We start from the raw sequence: 19,021 nt of genomic DNA, 5'->3' as shown, positions 1-19,021 counted from the left end.
GGGAAGTACAGGCCTCCAGTTATGGAATAAGTTACAGGATAAAAGGTACAGCATAGGGAATATAGTCAATGGTATTGTAATAGCATTGTATGATGAGAGGTGTAACTACACTTGTGGTGAGAACAGCATAACATACAGACCTACTAAATCACTATGTTGAGTACCTGAAACTAATGTAACACTGTGTTCCCACTATACCTCAATTAAAACACCAACAAATAAACAACTAAATCATAGTTTTCTACTTAGGGTTGACGGACATCATGAGGGACTGGGTTGGGAGAATCTCTTTGGAGTTGTCCCTTAATAATTAAAGGAGGTCTTCAACGTTATCAAATGCATCTGTGGGCTCAGTGGCATTTAGAAATGATAACTGTATTTAAACAACTAACCTTCCATTTTAGTTAGTATATTTTTGAATAAATAAAGCCTTTTAAAATACAGCCTTCTCAATATTCTGTATTTGTATTGAAAAAGAATTTTTTTTTTCTAGTATATTGTCCTTTGCACCTCGTTAATTGAACTAGTTCATATGCCTACCTAATTTAAGGCAATCACTAGCAGTTGCAGGTTGAACTCCCCAGGGAGTAGTTGTGAGCTAGACATTAGTATGCAGGACCTTCATTAGGGAGTCCTCTTGAGATCAACACCTATGAAAACGCTTAGTGAGAGGAAACAGGATTGGACAGAGGGTGGAGTTGGGCTTCAATCAGGAGCATGAAGGCCTCCTCTGACCCACAGGAAGCTTTGGAAATGGGATAGACTTTTCAGAGTTTCCCATGTTGGGGTGAAATTTCTGGGCTTTCTTACATTCAAGCTACTTAAGCATTAATATAGGCTGCTGCTGGAAAAAGACCTTACCTTTGGTGAGTCATCTGTCTTGAACCAAAGCAATCCTCAAAGAGCACTGATAGCTGTGGGGTATCTACTGAGAGCACATTTGACAGCCAGGAGAATAAATCCTTCATTCCCAGAGATGGTTCTGGGCTCTGCATCACAAAACTGAAAAAGAGAAATGTAATTACCATAAATGGATTAAAATATTTATGATTCATGCTGAGTGGCTACAGGAAAGTACCACTCTCTTGAAGGTAAAAGTTTTCTGTCCCATACTTACTGCAATTCTGCAACTCAGGGAGAAATTTGCTCTTTGGGAGACAACCAATGTTTGTCCCTCTTTCTTGTTGCCCTTTACCTACTCCACTCCCTCTCTCTTTCACACTTTCTCATTTTTTAAAAAAGATTTTATTTATTTACCTGAGAGACAGAGATAGTGAGAGAGCATGAGTGGGAAGAGGGAGAAACAGGCTCACCGTTGAGTAGAGAGCCCGACATATGACTCGATCCCAGGACTCTGGGATCATGACTTGAGCTGAAGACAGATGCCTAACCGAGCCACCCAGGTGCCCTCACTCTTTCTCATTTATCTATACCTAACACACTACGTAGCCAGAAGCAGTAACCTTTATCTGTAGAATAAAATCTTAGGAGCAGCTCTAAAAACACTCTGAATGGAGTTTTATGGTTGATGGGCCCTGAGAGAAAAGCAGCTCAGAGCTGTAAGTAACCTTGGATATCTATTCATCCCAGGGTAAAAAACAATTATGAGAAGGAAAATTATGTAATAACTCAAAACATTATTCTAAAGTAGTGATTTTTTGAGTTAGTCTCTGTAACAATCCCATCATGGGCATTTTCTAGATGCTTGAACTTTGGCTAATTATTTCATATATTTTAACCTTAATACATTTTTATTAATCAGAAAACATAATACTGAATTGGTAGAATCATGGTAGAAATATACATTTATACCTCACATATATACACACACACATATATACACACACTATAAACACATTATATGTATATATTATATAATAGTGTCTAGTTCCAGTACATGAATACTGCCCATATATATGTGTCCAGTACCTCATACACATTACACTCAGTAAAATTAATTACCTGTCTATAATGAAAATTCTTAATATATATAGTTTTCCATTTCTAACACTGCATTAAGTATTTTGGGGAAAAAAAATTAAAAAATATTCATAGAGTATGTTTCCATATCTTATTTGCTTTTTTTTTTTTTTAAAGATTCATTTTTTTGAGAGAGAGAGAGCGCACGCACATGGAAGCACAGCGGGAGGGGCAAAGGGAGCGAGAATCTCAAGCCAACTCTTTACTGAGGGTGGAGCCTGAGGCAGAGCTCAATCTCACAACACTGAGATCACGACCTGAGTCGTAAACCAAGAGTCACATGTTTAAAGGATGCCCAGATGCCCCTTATCTGCTTATAAGTATCATCATAAATTTGCCTTCATTTTCTCAGCTGATATTTCCAGTATCCTCTCCACCACCACACTAATTTAGAGTCCTCTACTCGCCTTATCCCATGACCACATCATATATATATATATTATATATTATATATATATATATAATATATAATATATATATATAAAATCTTAGATTTTGTCACCTTTTTATCCATATTACTACTGTCCTAGGTCAGGCTGTACTCAGTAAGATTCTTTATTACCATAATAATCTCCTAACTGGTCTCCTTAGCTCTAACATAGCTCTTGTTTTCCTCAAATCTATCCTCCTAATGCCTATTAAAACAATCTATGCTAATTTGACCATATCAATTTTAGATTTAAAGTTCTTCATTGGAATGATGTTGCCCATGAGTGGATGTATATAAATTTTTTTAACATAACTGGTTGTTCTCATTACCTGACCCCTGTATTTATTATTGGCTTCCTTTATATTACCCCTTCATTCTTCACAGTGTGAACTATGCACGTAATTACACATGCCATACTCTGTCTTGATTCTATTCTTTATGTACATCATTTTTTACGGAAAAAAAACACCACACATAAACTGTGTCTGCTAAATACAATGTTGGGCAAAGTGTGGAGACATTAAAAGGACTTTCTGAAACCATTTATGTTTAATTTGTGGTGAATGCTCTATATTAAAGGTCAATTGAGATATATATTCTACTCTGCTTATATCTGTATAAGTAATAGAAGGTAATCACTGAATTTTAATTGTTGAGGTTTGGTTTAAAATATTTTTGCTAAGTTTCAGGAACATTCAGAAGACAAATCATTCATAAATGTTTTTGAATGGATTCTAACTTTAAAATTTGTAGCAAATTCTTAATAACTCATAAATAACAGACAACACTGAATCTTCACATTAATCCCAAACACCCCTTTCTTATTAAACCTTGCGAGATAGCATACAATTTCCAAACAGAAAGCAATTTAGCCCTTTTTGTGCTTAGAATATTACCCATCACTTTGGATAGGCAGGTTTCCTTAATTGCTTTGTTGCAAAAACAATTTATGTGCTTTCTAAATGAGTTTAATTTTCTTTTAAGTTTTTCTTATAAAAACATGCAGCATAGTGAAATCAAATAAATTATCCACATGGCAGACTCCATTCTCCCTTCTTCTATCAATAAAACTAAATCCCTCAAGACTCCATCAGCATGGAATATTGCACAGAAAGGCATATGTTGTTGGAAAATTCAAAAAAGCAAAATATTATTACCTGTGTTATAAATTTCCCCCCTTTCTCCTGAATAGTCATTGTAAATAAATAATTCTCTAAACCTAAATTGTAAAGATTATGGTCTGGGATTCTACTAAAGATAATGGAGATTATGGTGTATTTGTAAAGCATTTTCATAGTTAACTTTAGAGGAATTTTAATGTTCTATTTAGGATTTGAATGATTTTTTTAAAAATCACGGACATCTTTCAGCTAACCACAAAAATGTTTTAGTCTCATTTATTTTATACTGCAGCATGAGAACCAGGAAAGGAAACACTGAGTATGAGATACAAAAGAGGCCTACAATATTCAGCTACTTGATTGAGCCCCTTAGAGGATAGTCCTAGCATAAACTTTTAGTGAGGCTCTATTACATAAGCAAGTTAGGATTTAGGCAGACACTTTATATCTGATATATACCATGCTCAAAAATTCCTGCTGTTGATGAAAAACTAACACTGCTGTTCCAGTTCACCAAGGGATAGCGTCATGCTTTTCTTTTCAGGGGAAGACAATATCCTTGGCCACCACTGAAAGCGCTTGTGTTTTAAGATGTTTTGTTCTCCCATTGCGTGTGTGGGTACTCCTGCAACTCTTTTGCTTTTACTTAGGAGCTATACAGACCTGTACTCCTTTCATGCTTTAAAGTCTCAAAGTGGGCTAAGATATGTAAAACCTTGATGTTGGCCTTTACTGGATAGATCTCTGAGGCTCTGCCTAAACAATTCCTGTCTCCATCCTACTCCTCCAAAATCGGCGTATTTTTGTTTTGTTTTAGGGCATCAAGTTGGAGCTGTGAAGCCCACTAATAAATCCTACCGCACTGTGCAACTGATTAAAGCACACAGGAAATCTAACAACAAAAAAATCTCATTATGACGTCATATTTACTAGTATTATTTTTATGTATGATCCTTATTTAACAAATATGTTTGGATAGCCTTTGCTTAAGATGACTGCTTCAAGCTGCTAGCACTAAAACTAAGAGTAGCTACAACATGCTCCTATATACTAACCTCAACTGACCTTCACTTCTTGGGAATAGGAGGGCCAACAATAAGTGCCATAGTTTCCCATGGGGCTGCTGTGTTTAGACAGAAGAACTGTAGACCGGGTGGGAAGAGTCATCACTTAACGGATGCTGAAACAGATCCTAAAACAATCCCTGGAACTTCTGGAAACAATGTTGGTAGACAGGTCAAAATGGTTCCTTGATCCATGGGCTGCAGAATGGATGTGGTCTCAGCAAGCATGAGACAGCATGATTGCTGCAGATCTCCATCAGCTCTCTCAGGTGACCAGGTGCATTGTTGTTGAGCAGTAGTATTTTGAAAGATTTTTTTTTTCTTTCTGAGCAGTATGTCTCAATCATTAGCTTAAATATTCAGTAAATCTCATTGTAAATAGATGTGCTGTCATCCAGGCTTTGTTGGTTCATGGATAAAGCACAGGCGAAGTAGACTAATCATAATTTTTAAGGGCCCTAGGATTTTCAGAATGGTAAGTGAGCATTGGCTTCAATTTAAGATTACCAGCTGCATTAGCCCCCAACAAGAGAGTTAGCCTGTCTTTTGAAGCTTTGAAGCCAGGCGCTGACTTCTCTTCTTAGATGTGAAAATCCTAGATGGTATCTTCTTCAAATAGAAGGCTGTTTGTCTACACTGAAAAGCTGTTGGTTAGTGAAACCACCTCCCTTAATGATCCTAGTTAGATCTTCTGGATAACTCGCCGCAGCTTCTCCATCAGTACTTGCTGCTTACCCCTGCACTTTTCCTTATGGAAACCACTTTATTTTTTTTTTTTTTAAGATTTTATTTATTCGACAGAGATAGAGACAGCCAGCGAGAGAGGGAACACAAGCAGGAAGAGTGGGAGAGGAAGAAGCAGGCTCATAGCAGAGGAGCCTGATGTGGGGCTCGATCCCATAACGCCAGGATCACGTCCTGAGCCGAAGGCAGACGCTTAAGGACTGTGCCACGAGGGCGTCCCTGGAAACCACTTTAAAAAACAAAACAAACAAAAACCTCATAAGCCTACCTCTGCAACTTGCTCACCTCTCTCAGGCTTCACAGATGTGAACAGAGTTAGGTGCTGGCTTAAGGGAATATTATGGCTGGTGTGATCTCTCCAGACCACTAAAGCTGTCTTCACATCAGCAACAAGGCTGTTTCACTTTACCATCGTTCATGTGTTCACTGGAGTAGCACTTTTAGTTTCCTTCAAGAACTTTTCCTTTGCATTCACAACTTGTCTAACTGTTTGGCACAAGAAGCCTAGCTTTTGGCCTATCTTGGCTTTTGACATGCCTTCCTCACTCAGCTAAATCATTTCTAGCTTTTGACTTAAAGTGGGAGATGCGTGACTCTTCCTTTCACTTGAACACATAGAGGCCATTGCAGCATTATTCACTGGCCTAATTTCAACATTGGGAGTCAGAGGCCAGAGGAGAGGGAGAGAGAAAGGGTAAAGGCGGTTGGTGGAGCAGTCTGAACACACAGAGCATGTATTATGTTCAATCTTATAAGGTTGCGGTTCGTGGTGTCCCGTAATGATTCCACTAGTAACATCAAAGATGACAGATAACAGATCACCATGACAAATGAAATAATGAAATATTTGAAATACTGTGAGAATTACCAAAATGTGACATAAAGTGAGCAAATGCTGCTGGGAAAATGGTACAAACAGACTTACTCGATGTAAGGTTGCCACGAACCTTCAATTTGTAGAAAGCATGGTATCTGAGAAGCACAATAAAGGGCAATAAAATGAGGTATGCCTGCATTGCAGATGCTTATTTCAAATTTTTCTGTTATAAAGAACTTGATTAAATCCATGTGTTCATTCAAATAGGATTTAAAAACATCACCATCAGTGGGGAATTTTTAAAGTAAAAGTTTGATCATCTGAAATTTAATAATTATGATTCTTCATCTCTATTCACACTAGTTTAATTTCAATAACATTCTTAACTTGAACACTTATTTTCCTTCTTACTCTTGAAGAACTAAAATATTTGCTTTTCTGTGCCTGCCACTTTTCAATTGGTATTTGTTGACAAAAGTCAGACGGGGCAGGGAAGTGGGGTGTTATAACATAAATTCATGATAAAGACCCTGCCTAAATTTCAATCTTCTACTTTAACTTTGTATCTTTCTTATGTAACGAACCTGGACTAACACAAACAACGAAAACAAAAACAAAACTTCATCATGATTGAAATACCACCTGACTGAAACCCACAAATGACTTTGCAATGTGAGGGTTCCTCAAATTAGTGCAATTCATTCTTACTCCATCTCTATTTCCCCTTTAATATTTCCTTTTTAACAAAATTTAAGATTTTGAATATAGTCATTCCTCTATGGTAGGATCTAGAGATCTAGTTCTTTTGTTTTGCCTCCCAAATTTCCCTCTCAGACAAGAAAATTTTTATGCATCATCTTGAAAGACTCCCTTTCTTAAAATTAATGATCTGTGGGTGCCTGCTGATTTTACTTTACAATTGTTTTCAGTGGGAGAGAGAATACAGAGAAACAAAGACATGCTTTCTTCTCTCATTTGAAGGGCTTGCAACTAATTATTTTGAAACATCCCACCCACGCAGATTCGTGAATCGTGTTAAGCAGAATGTAATTTTATACATGTTAGGAATATGTTTGAATTATATGCATTCATTCAACACATTTATTGAAGATCTCACATTTGACAAGCATTTTCCTGGATGCTGAGGATACAAAATATAATCTTGTACTCAAATAACTTACCAAGTCTAAAGGCAAATATATATACAAATTAACCAAGAGCATAAAGAACGTTGGGTGCTATGGCAGAGATTTTCTGTGTATATCATTGGAACCCCGAGATCAGCAGGGAACATCTAAACCAGCCTTGGGCTATCTAAACAAGAGGCTCTCACTCGCGCTCTCTCTCTCTCTCTCACATGCCCACACAACTGCATCGCCTGGCCATTAATGTGTATACATTATATGTTTAATTAAGTTTCAGAATTGTATCTGAAGTCAGGCCTCCTGATTACCTCTCCTGTGTCCATGCTCTGTGCCCAAATTTTCATATGTCAATTTAAAAAAAATGGTAGTATTAATGTGATAAGGTTGTTAAAAGTATTAATAAAAAAATGCACAGTATATGCTTAGATAGGTCCTGGCACACAATAAAATCAATAAATCTTAGCTGTCATTACTTTTAAAATCCTATTTTTTGTGACTAAAAAGCAGTATTTATTGATTTTAGAAACAATGAGAATGAGTACATTAGCAACATATTTTTAAAATATTCCCTAAGATAAATAGAAATATTTTTCACAGTAGTTATCTTCATTAAGATCATTATCCAGTATATTTTTGCTTGTTCCTGTATATGCATGTATGAACTATTTCACACACTAAGGAATCTTTTTTTCACTTATCAAGGCATTGCAAACTTCTCAAATAAATATTGATTTATAACACTTTTTCTTAATGACTCAATCATGAAGGTTCTGTAGGTATCCAATGATTTATTAAGCATATCTTCTATTATAGGACACTTATGTTGATTCCTTATTTTCACTTATTAAAAAAGGCTATTATGAATACCATTGTCATTTAACACATACATAGTTAACTACTGCCTTAGGATTCATTCTTAAAAGTTGGAATTGCTCTCTCAAATGTAACATACCTTTATAAATCTATAGACTATTACATTTCAGCTGAAAATGAAACTCTACTATAAAATACATTCTAAATCTGCAATAAAAATGTTATAGATGATTAGTTGGAATTTTAAAAAAAGTCAATAAACAGCTAAAATGGATAAAGAATTTTCCTACATGTTGCTATGCAGCTAGCCATTGCTCAACGCTACACATCTATAGAAAAAAACATGCCGAAAAACTCACGGAACTTGCAAAGCCCTGCCTCCCTTTTTGTATAAAGAAAACCTATTTGTATGAATCAGTGTTTCTTTTGTGATTTTGTTTCATGAACTCTTTGCATAAAATTTCAACTCCAGGCTCTTTTGGTGGTGGTTGTGCTGGGTAGGGAGAGGTTTTGTGAAAAAGCTTTCCCAAAGTGATGACAAAAGCACTTTTTTATTCCTATTTCCTACAAAGAAATTTTAGAAACAGTCTTAGTTTCTTTGTTTGCTGTTGGAAAAAAAAAATTAGCTTCAAAAATTTCAACATACTTTTGAAGCTTTATATTTTACACCAAAGGTACTAAACTTTAAAAAGTATATTTTTAAACATATTTTCCTCTTAAGGGGTGCTCCATTTTTTAATTTGGATGATAACTACAATATTTGATTTGCACTCATGAATATTTATGTGCTCAGGAAGTATCTGAAAAATAACAATATTTCAAAGTAACTAAACTCAAAATAGCACTTTTCCTCATCTGCATGTTTGGCATGAACAATGGGTCAGGCTTTCTCTCCTGATACTGTGCCAACCTGTGATCTCAGTATGGAGATCAGCCCTAGTGAAGCTGGGACTGGGAGACTCTTCAGAGCTGTAGCTATTCTTCCCCTAAATTGAGTACTTATGCTCTACCAAGAGCTATACTGAGTGATTTAAAGTTACCTGTTTTCATTCTTATAACAGCCCTGTGATTTTAGTATTTTATCTCCATTTTTCAGATAAGAAAAAGGAAAATCAAGAGTTGAGCTCAATTTTGAAATCTAGTATCTTGACCCAGAAATCCTTGAATTTCCATTTCCAGCTTACTGCTTCTCATTTTCTTCCTTGATCTACTCCTAGCCATTTTTTTTTTTTTTTAATATCTTAGGTAACATTCTCCAGCTGAGCACAATGTCACCATGTGGCTTTGCTGGCCATGGTGAAGCCACCTGGGCCCCCTAGCCAATGTGGTAGTCTAAGTTTTGCCCATGTGATTCATTAAACCTTTCTTTGTATATTTATAGATCATGCATTCTTTACTAGAAAGAACAGATCACTTCTGTGTCACCAGGCTGTCCTGCTCCACCCCGGGGAACCAAGGAACCAGACCCCTTTGTACAACCTCCGAGCACCACGATAATGTCTATAACAGGCGCCATGGAAACTTGTCACAGACCAATGTACTCCTTTAACTGATTTTTATTTTATTTTATTTTTTTAAGTAGGCTCCACGCCCATCACGGAGCCAACACAGGGCTTGAGCTCAGGATCTTGAGATCAAGACCTGCACTGAGATCTAGAGTCCCACACTTAAACCACTGAGCCACCCAGGTGCCCTACCTTTAACTGATTAACTGCCCTAAACCCCTTTAAAAATCTTTGGGCCAGGCAGAAATCTTGGAGTTCACTTTTGGATAAGAGTCCACCTTCTTCCCAGGTAGCCAGCCTCTTAAATAAAGCTCATATTCCTTTCCAATTAAAATTCATCTCCAAAAACCCACAAAGACACAAAAACACAAAACCTCAGCTCCTGAATACTCACCTTTCAAGCTATGGGCAGCTATACTTGGATTTTGGTAATAATGATATCAACCTTTGCTCCTCTGCCTTGATCTGCTATTTTTAGTTTCTGTATTTTTCTGAATTTTCCTTTTATACCAAAATCAATACAATATTCTTTGTACTATACTGATATTCAGGGTTTTATAATTTCCCCTTACACAATTTAAAAAAAAAAATTTAAGAACCTTTATAGAGAAGCACTTTTGTTTATAAGATTCTAAAAAGACTTTTAAGACTACAGATCATACACCTTACAATTTATTTTTAAGATTATAGCAAGGTTGTAGCAACTCGCGTTCCCAGAGTGACCTATCAGAGAGCCCAATTCTATACACTGTTGCTGGAATAAATGGCTTTGATGTGGTTTGTTTTAAATTTAAAAGCTCGATCACTATTCCCTTGTTTTTTTATTGTACTTTCCTGTCACATAATTAGAGCTTCTTTTCATTTGATCATGGACCATTCCTATTTCCTCTTTGTGAATAGACTACTTATAATCTTTGACATTGATTAAAAAAGATAAACCCAGGGGAAAACAAATATAGAACCCTGTCAAATATTAAAGAAATATTAAATGAGCATTTATTATAACTATCATAACTACATTTTCTCAATCTATTTTTTGTTTATTTTGTTTGGGTATAATTGTCATACAGACATTCTAACTTGCATGTTGTCAAATCTATCAGTCTTTTTATGGTTTCTGAGTTTTCTGTCTTGCTTACAACATTCCTACCAGAGGGCTTTCACATATTCTTCTACATTTTTTCTAAAATTCATTTTATGAGAGGTATTACCATTTGAATGTATACACTAAATTGCTCATCCTGCAGAAAGCAACTTACAGCCACTTGTAATCATGTAATTAAAACATGCCTTCCTATTCAAATCCCTTTTTCTATTTGGTCCTGTATACAGCTCTCCTGGGAAGTATATCCTGAGATCATGCTTTTCTACCAAATGTAATCTCCAGTTCTTTTCTTCTACAAGAATGATGAACAAGAGAGGAAGGCATTAATTCAATTTGGGCAAATTCAAGCCTTTTTTCTAAGTAGCTATAATAAAATTGGCATTTAGAATACACATAAGGACAATACGCCTGCTTCTCTTCTCTCTTACTGCCTTTGGGAGAGCTTTAAGGATTCCCACAAAACAGTTGCAAGTTTCATGTGTATGTGTACTTATCACATTATTCCTGAGCAATTCCCCTTATCTCCAAAGAAAAATATATTTTAACATTCATTTTTGGATGTCTAACTCCACCCCCATCCATACTTTTCAGTTGTATTTGCGTGAATTTCAATTCTCTTCTCCTTCCCTCCCAAACATGGCTTATTGTCCCAGAGATGCTGTGTGAAGGTCCTCATATAGCTTTTCTCACTGGTAACTCTCTTAGTCAAGCCTTCAGGTCTTCTTCGTACTGCTCTTTCCTCATGTCCCATGATCCTGAATACTTTGTTACTGACCATTGCTGATCCTGCTTTATCTTTTTCTCAACTTTCTATGTCAAGCCAGTCTCATTAAATATACTGAATTCTGCAAAATCTGTTTGGGTACCCACAAAAACAGAACTCTTCCATTCCTTCCTGGAAATGGGACAGCAACACCTTTTTTTTTTTTTTTTTTTGGATCTTTGTTACTCCCTACCAACTACAGTTTCCTCTTTCCAGAGATAATTCATGAGGCATGAGCCAGCTATCACCAGTCACTCACCCTATAAAAGCATTTCTAACTCCAAGCTGAAAGAACACAGATCGAAGTAACAATGAGGCAGATCAGACTGTTAGAAATAGATCTAAATTAAATGCTATGAGCAAGCAGTGACAGCATCAAAAAAGATCTCACTGGCAACCCCAGGAGCAAATAAATATTTTCAATGTTAGATAATTTTTGTATAGCAAAATGGAAGGACATTTTTCCTATCTTTGGCACCTCTTTCTTTGGAGAGGAAGATAAGTTAGGCAATAGAACAAATTACCAAACAGGGGTGGCTAGACACTGACTTCTATAAAAGATCAAAGGATTATTAAAAGGAATGACTGATACTCCCTTTTAGGATATGTGTTCTGCTAAGGCATAAACTCCAAAACCTCTCAAAGATGTAAATTTTAGCACTTACTGCGCATGCACTGCCTGCCTAGCACAATCATAATGTATTTACATAATGTCTAATTATAAATTACAGTTATCTATAATAACTATTCACTATAACAGTTTTTAAAGGTAGGTGTCATTGTGTCCTACTTACAGGTGTGGAAAATGAACAGATAGTTTAAGTTATTTACTCAATGTCACACAGCTTAGCAAATATGGAGGTAAGATTTGAAGTGATTTGACTCCTGTAGCCTACAACATTAGCAGCATACCAAGTGTTCATTCGTTAAAGGGTGAGCTACACAAAAAAGGAGAGAGGTGTTTTTTAGCTGGCTGGCTGGGCCCTGAATACAAGGGCTGAATTCTATGGCTGGATCAATCTGTAGCAGACCACGGAGGATGCTGAGGATATTAAGGCGATTTCTTGATTGCTGCTTACCCTTCGTTTTCTTTCTTTTATCCTCTGTTGGCTGGAATATAGACCTGATACGTGTGAACAGTGTCAGTGGAGATAATGGAGATATTATAATAGAGATAATGGAGAATGACAACACCTATCTCCCTCTCCACCTAAGAAATAAACTTTCATCGTATATGCTCTATTGAATTAGGGGACTCCCAATTACAGACATTAGTATCTACCCTAAGGAATGCATCTCCTTGAAATTCATTCACCATAAAGTGGCCAGAATAAATTTTTAAAATACCTTTCAGATCACCTCTTTGCCTTAAAATCTTCTAGTATCTTCTAATGTATTTTATTTGAAATAAAACCCATTTTGGGTTTTTTTTGTTTTTGTTTTTGTTTTGTTTTTAAACCACAGCTCACAAGGCTCTTCAAGGGGTGGAAGTACCTCCCTTTCTTTCTCTTACCTTACTCTCTCCATGTGGGCCATACTGGCCTTCTTGCTATTCCTTGAACAGCTTGTTCCAATCTTTGGTCTTTGACATTAAATATTTCTCTGGCTAAGGGCTCAATGTTCTTTGCACAGCCAAATCCTCTTCTTCATGTAGGTCTCCTAGGAGAGGTCTTCCATAGAGTTACTGCTCATTCTCTTACATTTCTATGAGTTATTGGGTTTACAACCCTTTTAAATTTCTGAAAGTATTGTGTTTATATATTTTCTTGTTCATTACCTACTTCTTCCACCCAGAAGACAAGTTACTTAAAGGCAGGAACCTCTGCTCTCTTGTTAGTTCTGTATACTGCCATCTAGGACAGGGTCTGTCTCCTTATAAACATTCAAAAAAAAAAAAAAAAAAAAACAAATAATTCAGTAGATGGAGGAACTGAGAGGTCAGCATGAGAATGTTCCATTCTTGTTCATCTTTTGCCATCCATTGTTTCTATGATTCTCGATAGTAGATTGGGATTATGATAGTTTATAAAGGGAAGGAGTAATATATGGAGCCAAGTATATATTAAAACACATAGTAGGGGCGCCTGGATGGCTCAGTCGATAAGCATCTGCCTTTGGCTCAGGTCATGATCCCAGGGTCCTGGGATCAAGCCCCACATCAGGCTCCCTGCTCAGCGGGAAGCCTGCTTCTCCCTCTCCCACTCCCCCTGCTGGTGTTCCCCCTCTCACTGCGTCTCTGTCAATGTCAATAAATTTTAAAAATCTTAAAAACCAAACAAAAAAAACAACACATGGTAAACCCAGCTGACAATGAGTTTCAAGTGAGTTTCAAATCTATATTAAATACTTTAATGTTATATCCAGTAGAATGCAATTTTCTAAAGAAATTGAGTTTCCTAATCAGATTCTTAAATTCTAGTTTAGGGAGATAGTTGCTGGATTATTTAGGATAGGTAGTTAAGAGGAAGGGCTACAGAAACAAATATAGTTCAGTGGAATTTTGGAATATTTAAAGAATTTTAGTTTGATGTGTGAGAAAAATATTTCTAACTGACATCTATACCATTCAATCTTTCTTTTCCAGAATGAACTGCTTACCACAAATCCCAGATGGGACTACTAATCCAGATTTCACTCTAGCATTTTCAGAGTATGGGAACTCCTTGGTTGAATTTTACAGAAATGAACTTAAAATAAGAACAAACAAAAACAAAACCTTGAAACTAAAAGTTCCTACAAATTCCAGGTATGCCTGGGAGCTGAAGAGCAGAAATTATGTAATTGGTCTTTAAATTCCTCCTAACAGCATAGTGTGATGAAAATATGTATATTGGCAAGAGAAGGGTTGGTAGGCTAAGTAGGACTAATCATTTGGACAAGATTTATTTTCTATCTTGAGAGATGGTAGAATTTTTATACTTTCATTGAAGCTATGGAGTACTGAGGACTAATGTTTCACAATTTACATAGCTAATTTCATTTACCTTTGATGTTTCCATCACATTTTCAAACATTATAATTTTTTTCCTCTTTAATGCCATACTTCTGTCCCTGATAGCACTTAACATGGAGTTTTGCATATAGTAAGTGCTAAAAAATTTTGTCGAATAAATTGTCATCAGGAAACATATCTTACATATAAATTACATTTTCCCAGAGTCTGTGTATAAAAAAGAAATCCTTTTATCTGCAGGAGTTTAAAATCTACACCTCTTCAACACTTCTCCAAATTCAATACAGCCTATATTGTTATCTTTGTGGAACCATGGTGTGTGCGTGTGTTTAATATATTAACTTCATATGACCTTAATGCTGGTAAATTATATTAAAAAGAACAAGAAAAGCAACGAAGCTTGAAGCAAATATTATAAATTCATACATCCAAGATTTCAAATGTTTAATTAGCTATCCCAGTGTGATCCCTTCCAGGTATAGTATTGTTTAATTTCCTGGCAATATACAGCTTTCTTCTTTTCTCTTTTTGGTGTTAAGATTTTTATTGAACTATTTGATTCATTTTACTGCAGGAAACAAAAGAGAGTCAAGAGAAACCTTTGAATGCCTTCTCCAACATTTTAGCAGAAAAAAAAAAAGACAAAATTCACATTTAAATTGTCTTTGAAACAGGAGGTTTGCAGAGAAAAGGCCACTTTGATGTTTTATTTTAATGCTAATGTATTTGGGAGATGACTTTGTGTTACAGTCACTCTACTTTAGGATAGCTAAGTTTATGAGCTATGGTTCAGTGGATTTATACACTAAATATGCCCACTAAGCTAATAATGGAAGAAAAATCTCAACAACTTGCCAATGACTGCTAAATTGACCCTAAGAGAATAACTCCTATAAGCTTGATAACCAGTGGGACTATGGAAATCACTGGTAATTTTTCAAACGGTAGCATTGTTTGGGAATTTAGTGTGTGAATACCAGCTACTCTCACTGAGTACAAGGAGAAGAAATAGGACTAGTAGCATCTTCCAGCATGGGATGTGAGTGCCCTTCAAGAAGTTGAAGGAATGAAGTAACACCAAATCCCTTTTCAAATGTAAAATGGCCTTATTTTACACACACAAAGCATGATAAACAACCGTAAAAGCTAGAATTGGAATGTATACAAACAAACAGGAGAAAGATAAATGAACCATCTGGGTGTGGTTTCTCCTTTAGAATAGTTATGGTTTGAAATGTGTCCCCAAAAAAGATATATTAAGGTCTTAACACCAAGTGCCTCTCAGTACAATCTTATTTGCAAACAGTCCTGACAGATTTAATCAAGTTAAGAAGAAATAATTAGGATAGACCTTAATCCAATATGACTGGTAACCTGTAAGAGGGAAAACAGAACACAGACACGCAGGTAGAATGCTATGTGGCAACAGAGGTAGAGATTGGATGGATACGTCTACAAGGTAAGGGACACCAAGAATTGATGGAACAACTGAAAGCTCATGAGGCAAGAAAGGATCCTCCCCTAGAGGCTTCAGAGGGAGCATGGGCATGTAAACATTCTGATTTCATTTCAGTCTTCTAGCCTCCAGAATTGTGAGGGAATGCATTTTTATTTTTTTAAGTCACCAAACTTGTGCTTCTTTGCTATGGCAAACCCCAGGGAATTAATACAGGCTTATTTTCACTTAGAATGTTATGGTAAAATCCATCTAAAATTACTCACATAATCCCCAATCTAACAATCTACCAGGAATAATGAGATACTTATCCAAAAGCCCAGGTTACTATTTTGGTTTATTTCTCCTCCACCGCCCCCCCCGCCCTCCACCCCCCCCCACTCCTTCCCCAACCTTGTGTACCTAGGATTTTTTTTTTTCAAGATTTATTTATTTATTTATTCGACAGAGATAGAGACAGCCAGTGAGAGAGGGAACACAAGCAGGGGGAGTGGGAGAGGAAGAAGCAGGCTCATAGCGGAGGAGCCTGATGTGGGGCTCGATCCCATAACACCGGGATCACGCCCTGAGCCGAAGGCAGACGCTTAACCGCTGTGCCACCCAGGCGCCCCAATTGGGGTACTTTAAGTACATTCTTTACATGAATGTATCTCTACATTAATACTTACATACTATAATAAAAATGTGGCAAAGAGTAGATTTTTAGATTATACAATATAACAGTATATTGCCATATGTCAGGGTTTTTTTTTAAGATTTTATTTATTTATTTGAGATAGAGAGAGAGAGTGAGCAAGAGAACATGAGCATCCAGCCCGGAGGGGGAGAAGCACGCTCCCCACTGAGCAAGGAGCCTGACACTGGCTGGATCCCAGGACCCTGGGATCACTCCTGAGCCCAAGGCAGATGCTTAACCAACTGAGCCATCCAGGAGCCCTGCCATATATCAATATTTTAAATCTTTGTCAATAGTGACACGTAGTTAAAAGGGTGTATTCCTGACTCATGGGTCCCAATTATAAAACATCTCTGGTCAAACACTATTTTCACGATGGCTGTTGGCTTGTTCTTAAAACATAGATTCTCACCTGCCTTTATTAGAGTGCTAATAGTTAAGCTTTCTGTCTGTAATCAAAGGTGATCTTTCTTGCTTCTATAACCCGAGCTCGAACTCCTGACATGCAGTATTCATAGGCATTGTTAGAAAAGCAAACTAATGTTTGAAAAATCTATTTAGTTCCCATCATGCTGTATCACCATCTCCTTCTCTTCCTTTCTTTTTCGTACTTTGACAATGGAGGCCTCTTCTGTTTCTGAAGTTCAAAGTCACAAAACTTGTTTCACATCCTGCTTAGTGATTCTAATGGGAGTCAGACGAATTTTGTATAATTACCTGAGATATATTTGAATAACATTATTTCATACATCATTCACCCACATTTATCATACACCTACTATATGTCAGATAGGAGAGTTAATGGCTAGAGATAAAAAGATAAATGAAACACAGCCTCTTCTAAGAAGTCAGAGTTCCCCAGAAGAAGTAAATATGCAAATAAATTTCAATTCAATATGGCATATAGCACTACAGAGACAAAAACGGTGCCATCATCAAGAACAGAGTAAACGCTTCTGCCGGAGACATTTTGTGAAGTGAATGTGATAACCACTGCACTGTGGAAACACTCTGCTTGAGAAACATTTTGAAGGACACACTGAAGTCACACTATTTAACCTGTTGTGGCACAAGTACCCTAAGTGTTTACCGGTTTTTCTGTAGTTTCTCTGTTGAAACTTTCTGCCAAGCTGCATTTTCTGGGCCTTTGCTTCTAGGTGACAATGTGTGCCTACTTCTCACCAATAGAAGCATGAAATGATATATACCATTTCAGGAGGGGCTTTTAAAAATCTCTCAAATGATCTTTATTTTTTTTTTTTAAGATTTTATTTATTTATTTGACAGAGATAGAGACAGCCAGCGAGAGACGGAACACAAGCAGTGGGAGTGGGAGAGGAAGAAGCAGGCTCCCAGCAGAGGAGCCTGATGTGGGGCTCGATCCCGTAACGCCGGGATCACGCCCTGAGCCGAAGGCAGACGCTTAACCGCTGTGCCACCCAGGCGCCCCTGATCTTTATTTTCTTAACACATGATTGACTATGAAAGATCCAGTGGAGGACTCTGAGGGTTGTCTCAGAATATCACAGTACTGAGATAAAAAGAGCCTCGATTCCTGAATTACCACATAGAAGGCAGCCTCCCAAATACTCAATGGTGTGAATACATTTTTGTATTATGCTTAGTCAATGATATTTTGGGGCTGTTTGTTGTAACAATTAGTCCACCCTTACTAATATACTACCCTTACTATATGCTGTTAATATATTGGAAACTGAAAGTTTAATGAACAAAGAAACACAAAGATGAAGGACATCCTAGGCATAAGCAACACCATGTACCAACAGACTGAGTCACAAGTAGTAGAATATCCAGGGAACAGTGACCATCCCAGTGAAGAGTGATAGATCATTCCCTGGAAATGCAGAATGGGCCCATAAGGGAATGTTAGGAACTGGGACAGTAAGTCAGATGGATTTTAGAGGATATTATATACCAAAAAGGAAATGGAAACCAGGGACAGAAAGGTACTTAAAGCAAAAGAATGAATGACATGAGCAAGTCTAATATACTTCTACCTTCCTTCCTTTTTCCTCATCCTCTGATGGAGAAACATAACTCTATAAATAGTGTGGTTAATGATCTTAAAAGTGAAAAAGGTTGGGTGGCTAGGAAATCAGAATACCACTAGAGCAGTTTAGAAGTGATATTATTAGCCCTTATGTAATAGTAAGAAATTTGGCCTTTTCCAAAGAAAATCTGGCCTCTGTTCCCAGCTCTTAGGAGATAACTTTTTAAATCCCTGGAATTTCCTGAGTAATAGGAAATCTTTTTTTTTTTTTTCCTCCCAGTTTTTCATGGCAGGCCCATTGGACCACACCTGATAGTTTACTCTCAAGAGATGACTCAGGATTGAGCCAGCCACATCAGAAAGCCCAACCACATGATTTAGGATAAGACCGTTGGATCATGCATGACTAGTTAACCTAGAGACTGAGTTCGGTTTAAA

At 36.8% G+C, this 19,021-nt stretch overlaps 1 long non-coding RNA gene across 1 annotated transcript in view; it reads right to left on the bottom strand.

Moving 5' to 3' along the window:
- Nucleotides 1-629: 629 nt before the first annotated feature.
- LOC123001011 (uncharacterized) overlaps nucleotides 630-19,021 on the bottom strand; it is a 172,720-nt gene continuing 154,328 nt past the window's right edge. The window contains exon 4 of the long non-coding RNA XR_006409451.2: nucleotides 630-1,002. This is a non-coding gene — a long non-coding RNA (uncharacterized LOC123001011). The remainder of the gene's footprint in view (nucleotides 1,003-19,021) is intronic.

Source organism: Ursus arctos, unplaced genomic scaffold, assembly GCF_023065955.2.
Source record: "Ursus arctos isolate Adak ecotype North America unplaced genomic scaffold, UrsArc2.0 scaffold_12, whole genome shotgun sequence".
In the NCBI taxonomy this organism is placed as follows: Eukaryota; Metazoa; Chordata; class Mammalia; order Carnivora; family Ursidae; genus Ursus; species Ursus arctos.
Note: the sequence above shows the minus strand (reverse complement) of the source record. Positions and strands in the feature narration are given on the sequence as shown.